Raw genomic sequence first — 13,243 nt, forward strand, 5'->3', positions numbered from 1 at the left:
GTGGCAGAGCTGGGAATTAAGTAGCAGCAGGTGGAACCAGTGCCCCATTTTGGAGAGCCTTATCGCCCCAGCAATGATCTTTCCCTTTCAAAGGGTGCCAAGACCTTTGGTTTTGGCGGAGTGAGAAACTCTAGAGGCCAGTCTCAAAGTTGGAAGAGCCATGGCTAAGGTTTATCCACTTCTGGATGAAGCCTTAGAGCATTTGAGTTTGCCTAAAGTGGATTCACTGGTCTCAGCAGTCACTGAGGAGAGTATGATTCCGATTGAGGGAAGTGCGGCCTTGAAGGATGGGCAGGATAGGAAGATAGACATCTATCTTAAAAGGTATTTGAGGTAACAACCTTGGCTCTCCGGGCTGTACTTTGCGGCAACTATTATGTCATGGGCCTGTCTGTGCTGGGTATAGCAGGTTCCGGTAGGCATCTCTCAGGATAGCTTGACAGAAAAGGAAGTAGAATGGTTGAGGGCAGTCTCGCCTTTTTAGCAGTTGCTCTCTATAATCTCATTCAGACATTGGCTAGAGGAATACTTGCCTCAGATTGGCCAGGCGTCTGCAATGGCTGCATAACTGGTCAGCAGATGTTTGGCCCAAACCTCAATTGGGGAAGCTGTCATCCTATTAAAATCTTTTTTGGAGAAGCTGGTAAAACAATTGGGTGAATCAGAGTCCCATAAGTTGCCTGAAGATAAGCCGAAGGAGTTTCATAAAGGGATTCCCGATAGTCTGAAATTTAGGGATGTATGGCATTATTGGCCAGGGAAGGTGACAGTGTCCTCATCATCTTTTTTGCAAAAGCAGTTTGGAAGTAAGTCACAGTCCTTTCATACAAATGGGAGGGGCACTCAAGATAGTGTCGGTGGTGGAGCAGGAGGAGGAAAGTCTTCATAATGAGAGTCAAGGGATCCACTCTTTGCCTTGCCAAATAGGGGATTGATTGTCCCAATTTTACATAGGATGGACCCACAGATCACTGGGTTCAGTCTGTCATAAGTGGTGGCTACGTATTAGTTTGCACATCTGGTGTGGGATGCGTTCATGATTTTCCTCTGTCATTCATCAAGAAAAATGGCAGTGGTGTGGGACACTCTAGAACACCTTCTCCAGTTGGCAGCAGTCATTTTAGTAACAAAGAGAGGGACATTACTCCATTTATTTTGTGATGCCCAAGAAAGAGGGCACATTCAGGCTTGTTCTGGATTTTCAAAAGGTGAATGTGTGTTTAAAAGTGGCTCATTTTTACATGAAAACCTTTTGATCAGTGATTGTTGCAATATGAAAAAAGGGAGTTTCTTACATCCTGTATCTCTCAGAAGCTTATCTTCACATTTCAAGCAAAAGGAATCATCAGAGGTTTCCCAAATTAGCAGTCCTGGGAGGACATTTTCAGTTTCAGGTTCTGCCTTTTGGACACATGACTGCCCCAAGGATTTTCTCCAAAGTGATGGTAGTAGTGGTGTTGGTGCTCCAAAAGGAAGGGAGTGTTGGTCCATCTGCTTAGAACATTGGATATAGCAAAATATAAATATTTAAATAAATGGCAACAGATTGATTTGGGGAAGTAAAAAGAAGGCTACTTAGCTACAGCCAGGATAATCCAGCAGTTACAGGATCTTGATTGGGTAATCAGTTTTCTTTACAGCAAGCTTCGGCCCTGTTAGATGTTGAGGTATCTGGGGGCCTGGTGTTTCTCATGACAGAGGGGATGAATGCAGGTCTCCAGAGCTTGGGACTATCTCCAAGTGATGGGATCTATGGCAGTGACTCTGGATTTGGTTCCATTGGCAGGTGCTCACATGAGACCATTGCAGAAAGATCTTCCAATATTGTGGAATCCTTAATCTTGGCAGTATGATACCAGTGTGCCACTTCAAGCAGAGGCCAGACGCAGCTTGATTTAGTGGTTCTCGGAGGGCAGTTTGTCCAAGAGAATGGAACTGGACATTCTGGATTGGACAGTAGTTACCGGAGGCGAATCTCAGTGGATGGGGAGCTTGTTGCCAGGTTCATATAGCTCAAGATCACTGGAGTGTAGCTGAACAGTCTTTGGTCTATCAGTCATCTCAAGACAAAGGCAGTTTTAGAAGTACCTTGCTAGAGTTTCTCCTGCTAGTTCAGGGAAAGTTGATGAGAGTGTTTCTGGACAATGCTATAGCGGTAGCCTGCATAAAACAGCAAGGGGGACCAGGAGTACAGCAATGTCGCCAGAGATCAAACTATTGTTTCAGTGGGTCAAAAATCACTTGTTTGCAATCTCGGCATCACACATTGCCAGGATAGAGAATGTCCAAGAGGACTTCAACAGGCACATTTTAGACCCCAGGGAATAGGAGCTATCAGACGTGGTATTCTTTATGATTGATCCAAGTGGGGGGATCTCATATGGATCTGATGGAGTCTAAAAGGGAATATCAGTAGCCCACATTTCAGTTGAAGAAGGGAGCCAGTGCTAGCAGGTCTGGATCCTCTGTTGCCGTCATGATTTCCAGTGGGAGCACTGAGAGGAGAGGATCACCTTGCTGGTGGCTGAAAAGAATCAGTAAGTTTTACTTGGAAATGTTTTTTTAAGTATTGGGGAGAAGTAAACTATTGGAATATATTATTTAGTGTTTTTGTGTGTTTGTGCTTTTATTAGTAAGGCAGCTAATAAACAGAAGTTAGTGTGTTTATTTTTAAATAGTATGTCAGTAAGGCAGCTAATAAGCAGAAGTTAGTGTGTTTGTTTGTATTTCTCAACCCTCCAACTCCTCTCCCACCAACCCTTAACTCATCCTTTAATTTATAGGCAGGTGCCACTTTCACACTAAAAAAACCCCTTCACTTCACGAACTCACCATACCTTATTCAGAGTTTGATCATTCCCCTGTAGGCCACTACCAGACATATAGTAAATACATAATATGTTTAAAGGACACTAATTAGACACAATCCTACTCCCATAGCAACCTAAAACTTAACTAGGAACTGAACAAATTTGAGATGAAGACAGCAGTCCAGCAGTAAGAAGGGGGCCTCCCAGTCTTTTACCCGCTGGTGAGAAGTTGAACATGTGCATCTGATGCAAAGAGCTCCTGTCTCTCAGAGAACGAGTCCGATCTCTGGAGGCTAGAGTGGCATACCTGGAGGAGCTGAGGCAGACTGAGATATATAGATGAGAGACCTTCATGGACATAGTAGCAAGTCCCAACTTCAGACTGAGAGCCCTGGTGCTGCCTTGGAGGAAGAAGGTCTCATGATTAGAGAGCATCAAACTGGTGCAGCAGGAAAGGATCCTGTAGCAAGAACCTGCTCTCCAGGTGGTGCATTGTCCTTTCGCACCAAGGATGTGTCTCCCAGTGCTACTGCCCAGGAGGGAAGGGTTAGGTCAGCCATCATAGTTGGTGATTCGATTATTAGGAATGTAGACAGCCTGGTGGCTGGTGAGCATGAGGATCGCTTGGTAACATGCCTACCTGGTGCGAAGGTGGTGGACCTCACGCATCACCTAAATAGGATTTTAGACAGTGCTGGGGAGCAGCAGGCTATCTTGGTAGATGTGGGCACCAATGACATAGGAAAATGTGGGAAGAAGGTTCTGAAAGCCAAATTTAGGCTCTTAGGTAGAAAGTTGAAATCCAGAACCTCCAGGGTAGCATTCTCTGAAATGCTCCCTGTTCCACGTGCAGGTCATCAGAGGCAGGCAGAGCTCTGGAGTCTCAATGCGTGGATGAGAAGATGGTGCAATGAAGAGGGATTCAGTTTTGTAAGGAACTGGGGAGCCTATCCACCTGGTTAAGGTGGATAGGCTCCACCTTAACCAGGGTGGAACTAGACTGCTGGCGCTAACCTTTAAAAAGGAGATAGAGGAAGCTTTTAAACTAGAACAAAGGGGAAGTCGACAGTCGCTCAGCAGCGCATGGTTCGGAGGGAGGTATCTTCAAAGGATACTAATGATGCATTAGAATTAGGTCATCCCAACAGTGAAGTTCCAATAATAAGAAAATTAGTCCAAGTGTCTGTAATTAAAAACTCACCTGAGCTTAAAAATTCCAGTTTATCCCTATCAATTAAAAAGCAGAAAGAAAATACAAACAAAAAACACACTTTGAAATGTTTGTATGCTAATGCCAGAAGTCTAAGATGGGAGAATTAGAATGTATAGCAGTGAATGATGACATAGAAACATAGAAATGACGGCAGAAGAAGACCAAATGGCCCATCCAGTCTGCCCAGCAAGCTTCGCACTTTTTTTTTTCTCATACTTATCTGTTTCTCTTGGCTCTTAGTAACCTTTTTCGAAAAATTTGATGGACCTTTAACACCACTGAAGTTCTTTTTGCAAGAATTCTACTAATGCTCAAAGATCTGTTTATATCCCCCGTTGAAACAAGGGGAGCGCTGGATCAGGAGAGTCTGAATATACGTCTCTGAAGCAGCTACTTTGGCGAAACGCGCGCGTCGGACGAGTATCTCCGACAGCTATGGAAAAATGACCCTGACAACGGATGAATAAGGGAAGTTTTTCATCTTTTTTATAAAAAAAATTCATAATTTAAAAAATTTATAAAAATTGAGTCGAGTTATATGGACCAATTGATTAAAAGTGACCCGTATGAAGTGCATGAAATGCAAGTCTGACTTGTGAGCACTGGGTGGTATGATGGTCCTTATATTCCTAAAGTAATATCTTGACATGTACAGCGTGAAAGTTTTCTCTAATACTTTAAAAACACCACGTATTTCTATTTAGATTTCAATTACCCCAATATTGACTGGGTAAATGTAATATCAGGGCATGCTAGAGAGATAAAGTTCCTGGATGGAATAAATGACAGTTTTATGGAGCAGTTGGTTCAGGAACCGATGAGAGAGGGAGCAATTTTAGATCTAATTCTCAGTGGAGCACGTGTTTGGTGAGAGCGGTAACGGTGGGGCCACTTGGCATTAGTGATCATAAAATGATAAAGGAAAATTAGTTTCTTACCTGATAATTTTCGTTCCTGTAGTACCAAGGATCAGTCCAGGACACCTGGGTTGTGACTCCGCACCAGTAGATGGAGTCAGACTAAAACTTGTGGGCGGAGCATATATGCCCCTGTGCCAGTCACAGCCCCTCAGTCATACGTAATGTCAAAGTAGAAAAAGCCATAAGGCAACCATAACTAACCATACAAACTTGGTAGGTAAATGAAAATAAAGCTAACACCCCTACAGGAACCAGGCTCCCCAACCGGGAGAGCGAATAAACAAGGGGTCAGCGTACTGAAAACAACAATGAGCGGACTCTCCGTTACTATAGCGCAGCACTGCGGGCGGGATCCTGGACTGATCCTTGGTACTACAGGAACGAAAATTATCAGGTAAGAAACTAATTTTCCTTTCCCTGTACGTACCAGGATCAGTCCAGGACACCTGGGATGTACCAGAGCTAACTTACCGAGGGTGGGAAGCAGAGAGTCCCGCTCGGAGTACCCTCTCTCCAAAACCCCCAGCTTCAGTAGCCTGAACATCCAACCGGTAATGTTTAATGAAGGTATGCAACGACTTCCAGGTAGCCGCCCTGCAAATCTCTTGAGGCGACACCTGAGAAGATTCCGCCCAAGACGCCGCATGAGACCGCATCGAATGAGCCCGAAGCCCCACCGGCGGCGATTTTCCGCGCAGAATGTACGCGGAGCCAATGGCTTCCTTGAGCCAACGGGCAAGTGTCGTGCGGTGCGCCGCCGAACCTTTCTTTGGACCCGAAGTCAATACAAACAGATGATCCGTCACCCGAAACGGATTGGTAACCTCTAGATAGCGAAGAAGGGACCTCCGCACATCCAGCTTTCTCAAGCCTCTCGTTTTCGGGTCCGAAGACTCCCCAACCGTGAAAGCAGGAAGTTCAATCGATTGATTCAAATGGAAAGACGACACGACCTTAGGAAGGAAGGAGGGAACCATCCGCAAGGAAACCCCCGAATCGGAAATGCGCAAGAAGGGCTCTCTACAGGACAACGCCTGTAATTCCGAAACACGACGGGCCGACGCAATCGCCACCAGGAATACGGTCTTCAACGTGAGATCCTTGAGCGTAGAACGTTTCAGGGGCTCAAACGGCGCTGAGCATAAGGCTGAGAGCACCCAGTTGAGGTTCCAAGACGGGCAAGGGAGCCGCAAAGGAGGACGGAGGTGCTTAGCCCTCCTAAGAAAACGGGAGATATCCGGGTGGAGAGCCAGAGAGACCCCCCGGACCTTACCACGCAAACACCCAAGCGCCGCCACTTGGACCCGAAGGGAATTGCACGCTAAACCTTTGGCGAGCCCCGCCTGGAGAAAAGCCAGAATATCGGAAATAGAAGCGGAAGTGGGGTCAAGACCCCGCTCCATGCACCATTCCTCAAAAACTACCCAGACCCGAACATAAGCTAGGGACGTAGACTGTTTTCTGGATCTCAGCAACGTAGCCACGACCGCATCCGAGTAGCCTTTTCTCTTCAACCGATACCTCTCAAAAGCCATGCCGCGAGACAGAAGTGAGCCGCATCCTCCAAACAGACGGGGCCCTGACGAAGGAGCCCCGCGAACCCTTGTAGACGAAGGGGTGCGGCCACCGACAACTGGACCAGGTCCGCAAACCAAGGACGGCGTGGCCACTCCGGCGCCACCATGATCACATTGGACGGGTGCAATTCTATGCGCCGCAGGATCTTGCCGATCATGGGCCACAGTGGAAACACATACAGAAGCACATCCACCAGCCAGGGAAGCACCAACGCGTCGACTCCCTCTGCAACCCCTTTCGCGACGTCGACTGTAAAATCTCGGAGCCTTCGCGTTGCGCCATGTGGCCATCAGATCCATGTGGGGCGTTCCCCAAGTCCTGCAGATGAAGAGAAACGCCTCGTCCGCCAACTCCCACTCTCCGGGATCCAAGCGGTGACGACTGAGAAAATCCGCCTGGACGTTGTCGACTCTTGCTATGTGTGACGCAGCGAGGTGGCTGAGATGCCGCTCTGCCCAGAGCATCAAGGGCCGCGCCTCCTCTGCCACCAGAGGACTTCTTGTTCCGCCCTGGCGATTGATGGAAGCCACGGTTGTAGCGTTGTCCGACAATACCCGGACCGCCTGTCCGCGTACTAAGGGTAGAAACGCTTGCAGCGCCAGACTGACCGCTCTGGTCTCCAGCCGATTGATAGACCACCGGGTCTGCGACTGTGACCACAGACCCTGAACCGACTTCCCTTGGCAAACTGCCCCCCAGCCGGAAAGACTGGCATCCGTGGTCACTACCGTCCAGTTGGGCACCAGAAGGGACACTCCACAGGAGAGATGCTTGGAATCCAGCCACCAGCTCAGGCTGGAACGCGCCCGACCCTCGAGAGGGAGAGGCAGATAGAAATCCTCGGAAACTGGTTTCCAGCGGGAAAGCAATGATGACTGCAGCGGTCGTAGATGAGCGAACGCCCAAGGGACTAACGCCAGCGTGGATGCCATAGACCCCAGCATCGTCAGGTAATCGCAGACTCGTGGCCGGGGTAGCGACAAAAGACGCCGCACCTGAGACTGCAGTTTGCGCATCCGTTCCTGAGAGAGAACTACCTTGCCTCGCTTCGTGTCGAAAAGGGCTCCCAGATACTCCAAGGACTGGGAGGGTTCGAGATGACTCTTGTTGTAGTTGACCACCCAGCCCAGGGACTGCAATAGCTGCAACACCCTGGCCACCGCCTGTCGACACAGACTCTGAGACTTCGCCCGGATCAGCCAATCGTCGAGGTAAGGGTGAACCAGCAGGCCTTCCCGGCGCAACTGCGCCGCCACGACCACCATCACCTTCGTGAATGTCCGAGGCGCTGTCGCCAGGCCGAACGGGAGCACCCGGAACTGGAAGTGCCTGCCCAGAATGCAAAACCGCAGGAACCGCTGAAACTCTGGTTGGATGCCCACATGAAGGTATGCTTCTGTGAGATCTAGGGACGCCAGGAATTCGCCGGGACGCACTGCCGCGATCACTGAACGAATGGTCTCCATCTTGAAGTGAGGGACCCGAAGGCATCTGTTGACTCCTTTCAGATCCAGAATTGGGCGGAAAGTGCCGTCTTTCTTGGGGACTATGAAGTAAATGGAGTAACGGCCCGTGCTGTACTGATCGGCCGGCACTGGAGAGATGGCTCCCAAGCTTTCCAGTCTTTGGATGGTATCTAGCACCGCCGCCTTCTTCTTGGGATCCTTGCAGGGTGAGACCAGGAATTTGTCCGCTGGGATGCGAGCAAAATCTAACTCGTAGCCGCGTCTTATCACGTCGAGGACCCACTGATCCGACGTCATGCTGGCCCATTCCTCGAGGAATAAGGAGAGACGCGCACCCACGCTTGGAACAACGTGCCGAGGACGCGCGGAGGAATGGGCCGGCCGAACTTCATTGCGAAGGCTTGGACCCCGCACCTGACGGGGCTCCTCCTTGCCGTCCAAAATGTTTGCCCCGAAAGGACTGCTGCCACTGAGTGTTCCGCGAGGCGGACGGCCGATACGAGGGTCCAGAGGATCTTTGCGGCCTGGACTTCCTGGGTCCCCGGAACCGGGCTCTGCCTGAGAAGGAAGATCGCGGCCGGACCCTATCCTCCGGCAGCTTAAACGCTCGGTTCTCACCCAGGGAAACCATCAAATCGTCTAACTCCTTGCCAAACAGCAATTTCCCCTTGAAGGGCAATGCCCCAAGGTGAGCCTTGGAAGAGCCATCGGCTGCCCAGTTGCACAGCCAAAGGAGACGATGCGCCGACACCGATGCCACCATGGACCGAGCTGAGGTGCGCATAGGCCCCATAGGCCCCATAGGCCCCATAGGCCCCATAGGCAATGGCCGCCTCCAACCTGTCTGCTTGGGAAGCCTCCTCTGCAGAGAGATCCGCATTCGCCTGCAGGACTTGAGCCCAACGCAGACTAGCACGCATAGCAAAGTTCGTGCAAATGGCGGCCCGCACCCCTAGGGCAGACACCTCAAAAATCTTCTTGAGTTGAACCTCCAACTTCCGGTCTTGAATATCCCGGAGGGCTGTCGCTCCCGTGACCGGGATGGTAGACCTCTTCGTGACAGCGGACACCGCTGAATCCACCTTTGGGAACCGGAGGAGCTCCAGCGCGTCCTCCGGCAAAGGGTAAAGTTTGTCCATGGCCTTGCTGACTTTCAAGCCTAACTCCGGAGTATCCCATTCCTTGAAGAGGATATCCGTGGACGAAAAATGAAAAGGAAAAGGAAAAGCGACCGCTGGCCCTGTGAGCCCGAGCAGAACTGGGTCCATATTTGCCTCTTGGCGGACCACCACCGGAGGAGCTTCAATCCCCAGCTCCTGGAGAATGGCTGGGATGAGCGGCGACAGTTCCTCCCTGCGGAACAGACGCACCACCTTGGGGTCATCCCCATCGACGGCCTGTACTCCTTTCCCTGTACTGGGCTGCGCGGAGCCATCTGCAGCTGCCTTCCCGGCCCCCGGCAGGGGCTCTTCGGAGGCCTCCGTGTCCGTCCCGGAGGAATCTTCGGAATCCGATTCCTGCGGTACCCCTCGTGGAAGCTGTTTGCCCTGGGCCGCGCCCTGGGCGATCTTCGCCACCCTCCTGGCCGCCTTCTTCCGCGGCGGGGACCGGTGGACCCTTGCGCGCAAGGCTTCCCCCCGGCTGCGCTTGCTTCGCTTATAACGGAGAACTTTGCGCAGCAAAAGCGCCAAATCCTCCGAAAACTCGCCCGAATCCATTGCGTCGCTTCCAGAATTCCCCCGGGACTGGGGCCCCTCCGAAGGGACCTCCCCCGCCGCATCCCGCAGCGGGGAACGTGCAGGAGGCAAGGCCGCGGCCCCCACCGGTTCCCGCAAAACTACCCGGCCGGTGGACAAAATGGCTGCCACTCCCGCGCTAATCGGGAACGAGTCAGGAGACCTGTCAGGGCCCCCCCCCTGTGATGGCGATCGCGCGATCCGGGAACGGGCCCCCCGAGGTGCCGCCGACGATCCCTCATCTCCCGGGACGCAGGCTGAACAAAGGCCATCCCGGGAGAGACGCGCGCAGGCCCTGCACTGCGAGCCGCGTGGCATGCCGACAACCGCGGGAAAAAAAGACGCGCCGAACAAAACTAAGAGGCGCTGAAGAAAAACTGAAAAATCACCCCGGCACAAATCGGCGACCTCCCCCCTGCCAATGGCGCCCCCCCCCCGAGCGGAACGGAGCGCGATGCCAGGCAATGGAGAGCCGACAGAAAAGGAAGCAAAAACACTTTTTTTTTTTTTTTTTTTTTTTAACAGAAAAAACGCTGTCCCTTGTACTGAAAAGCCCTAATTCCTGCAGGGGTGAGTGAACCGGGCTCCCCGGTGTCACCCCTGACGCTGCTACTAGACCAGCCGGGTCCTCGACCCTAGCAGCGGCCTCAACCTGGGGAAGGTAGTCCCCTCAGGACCTCTCAACTCCCCAGGGAGGCAGGGCAACTGGGACCAAAATTAAACGAAACCCAATTTGCAGAAAAAAACCAAGTTAGGCCTAATAAAATTAACCCCAAAAGCGAACCTGACTAACCACACAGAATCAGGCCCGACAGGGCTGTGACCGGACCTGCACCACCTACTGGAGACAGAGTAAGACTGAGGAGCTGTGACTGGCACAGGGGCATATATGCTCCGCCCACAAGTTTTAGTCTGTCTCCATCTACTGGTGCGGAGTCACAAGCCAGGTGTCCTGGACTGATCCTGGTACGTACAGGGAAAATTTGAATTAATGATTGGAAGGGGGACAGTAAGCAAAGTTTTTAGCTCCAGCGCTAAACTTTCAAAAGGGAAACTTTGATAAAATGAGAAAAATAGTTCCTGAACATAAGCAGATTAGTCCAGACCAGTGGGTTGTGCATTCCTACCAGCAGATGGAGTCAGAGAACATAGAACTTTGAGCACTGCTACTTAATGAGAGTGCCACCTGCAGCCCCTCAGTATTTCTCTGACTGCAGCAGATAGTAGAGTTCCAAACCTGCAGTCTGTTAGTTTAAAAAAAGCAAAAAAAAAAAACAAAAGGTTAGGGAAAGTTTTTTTCCTAGGATAGGCTAGTTTGTAGTTCTGTAGCTTCCTAAAGTGTCAGGCACCTTCGTGGGCCATCCCTCAGTTGAAGCCGGGCATCCGGGGGGTTGGATACCCCTGCCTGTGTCTCGCACGCATCACTGCTAGTGTCTCGAAATCCAGGGGCTTCTGGTTTCCTCAAGCACTGAGGAGGCTCCTCTCACTCCTTCCTCAGATTCCAACTCTCTCAGGTTAGAAAGAAAGCAAGGAAGAAGCCTTTCAAGGTAGGAGGAGTTCATTTTGCGGGACGGGCTGTGCCGTTTAGTCGGCAGGCCAGCTGGAGTGGTAAGCTTAACTCCGCGGGTCCTCACGATGGCCCAGGGCTCCGGGTAGGTCAGCTGGGGGGGGGGGGGGGGGGGAAGGGTAGGCCTTCGCACGCATGTGAGGCCTCTTTTTATTTTTGCGCCGGCAGGGAGTGTTTCTATTTTTTTTAGCTCCTGCAGTTGTGCGAAGGTTTTCTGACTGGAATTTTTTCTCAATGGCACCCCGGCCTAAGTTGGGAACCTACCTCGCGTGTGGGGCGTCAGGGCAGGCCATAAATGCTAGTTCCCTGTGTTCTCTATGTCCTTCAGGGCAGGAGGGAACTTCCTTGGGGAGAGCAGCAAGCAGGCAAGGATTCCGGTCCTATGGGCGCGGTTGTCCTCCTCAGTGGGGGAGGGTAACTCATGGCGGCTGCCGAGGGTGGAGGAGGCCCCTCCCATTCTTTCTCCGGTGGACCAAATTCCCGCGTTTGGGGATGACCCTGGTGTTGATTTAGGGGAGTTTTGCCCTGAGTTTGTTCTCCTGCTGCATCAGGCATTTCTGGCTAGGAAACAGGAGATCCTGAAGAGAGCAGCCAAAGTGGATACCCACAGGGTCCCCGGACTGCCATCAGCCTGCAGGGGCTTACCAAGGGGCTCAAGGTATGGATAGGTTGCCAGCCCCACTCGGGGATATCTCAGACCCTGGGGCGGATCAAGATCTGGGACTCATCCAGGATATGGGTGATGTGATACAGGACGACCCGGACCAATATGACCCTCCCACCCTCAGAAGGCAATGATCCCAGCATAGTGCGCTTGTTTAAGCGAGAGGAGCTCTGACCTCTCATTCCCCAGATCTTGTAGATCCTGGGGATTGAGGTTTCACAGGAGGAATCAGACAGCGAAGGTGTCAACCCGGTCCTGGATGGGATTCGGGGTCCGACGACTTCCATCCCATTACCTAAGAAGGTCCGCAAGCTAGTGACCCGAGAGTGGGACTCGCTGGATGCGGGTTTAAAAGTGATTGTGAAGCTTTACCCGCTATCACAGGATGTTTTGGATCTTCTAAGGACGCGGCGGTGTCTGCCATGACTAAGAAGACATTCAGGACCGCAAACTGGAGATTCATCTGAAGCGAGTCTTTGAGGTTACAGCGCTGAGTCTCAGGGCAGCGATTTGCACCAGCCTCATTCAAAGAGCCTGTCTTTGGGTTCAGGGGGCGGCTGCAACCCCCAGTCTCGACGGCGGGGGGCCCTTGCAAGCTGCACGTTTGGAGGCAGGAGTTGCCTATGTCGCAGACACATTGTATGATTTGATTAGGACCTCGGCGCGTAGCATGGTGTCTGCGGTTACGGCTTGTAGACTGCTCTGGTTGGGTAATTGGTCAGCAGACTTATCTTCCAAGTCTCAACTTTGTAACCTCCCCTTTAAGGGCAAGATTCTCTTCGGGGAGGATCTCGACCAGTTGGTGAAATTGCTGGGGGAGTCCAAGGGCAATAGATTGCCAGAGGATAGGAAATCTTCGGGGAAAGTTTTTCCCCCACAGGCTTGTTTTCGGGATTCTCGCAGATTTCGCCTTGGTAGGTCTTCAGCTCCTTCGGAGTCCAGGCCGGCCTCGGGACGTCAGCAGTCCTTTGTGGAGTATGGCGCCCTGACAGAGAGTCCACGGGCCAGGGTGCTGGTCGTGGAAAACCTACCCAATGAAGCCAGGGGCACCCATTCCATCATAGAAGCTGTTGGAGGCAGATTTTCTAGCCTCTACACGGAGTGGGAAAAGATTACCTCGGACCGATGGGTCTTTGAAGTGGCCCGGGACAGTTACGCTCTCTAGTTTTCGTGCCCAGTGTGGGAGGCCTTTGTGGAGTCTCACGTCGCTTTGCGGGTCAAACGCGAGGCAGTACATGGGACTTTACAACGGCTGCTCAATTTCCAGGCCATTGTTCCAGTTCCTCTGG

General features: G+C 51.6%; 1 protein-coding gene across 5 annotated transcripts in view; it reads left to right on the forward strand.

The window, feature by feature from the left end:
- FAHD2A (fumarylacetoacetate hydrolase domain containing 2A) overlaps window positions 1-13,243 on the forward strand; it is a 134,401-nt gene that overhangs the window by 84,578 nt on the left and 36,580 nt on the right. The window lies entirely within an intron of this gene.

Source organism: Rhinatrema bivittatum, chromosome 5, assembly GCF_901001135.1.
Source record: "Rhinatrema bivittatum chromosome 5, aRhiBiv1.1, whole genome shotgun sequence".
NCBI lineage: Eukaryota > Metazoa > Chordata > Amphibia > Gymnophiona > Rhinatrematidae > Rhinatrema > Rhinatrema bivittatum.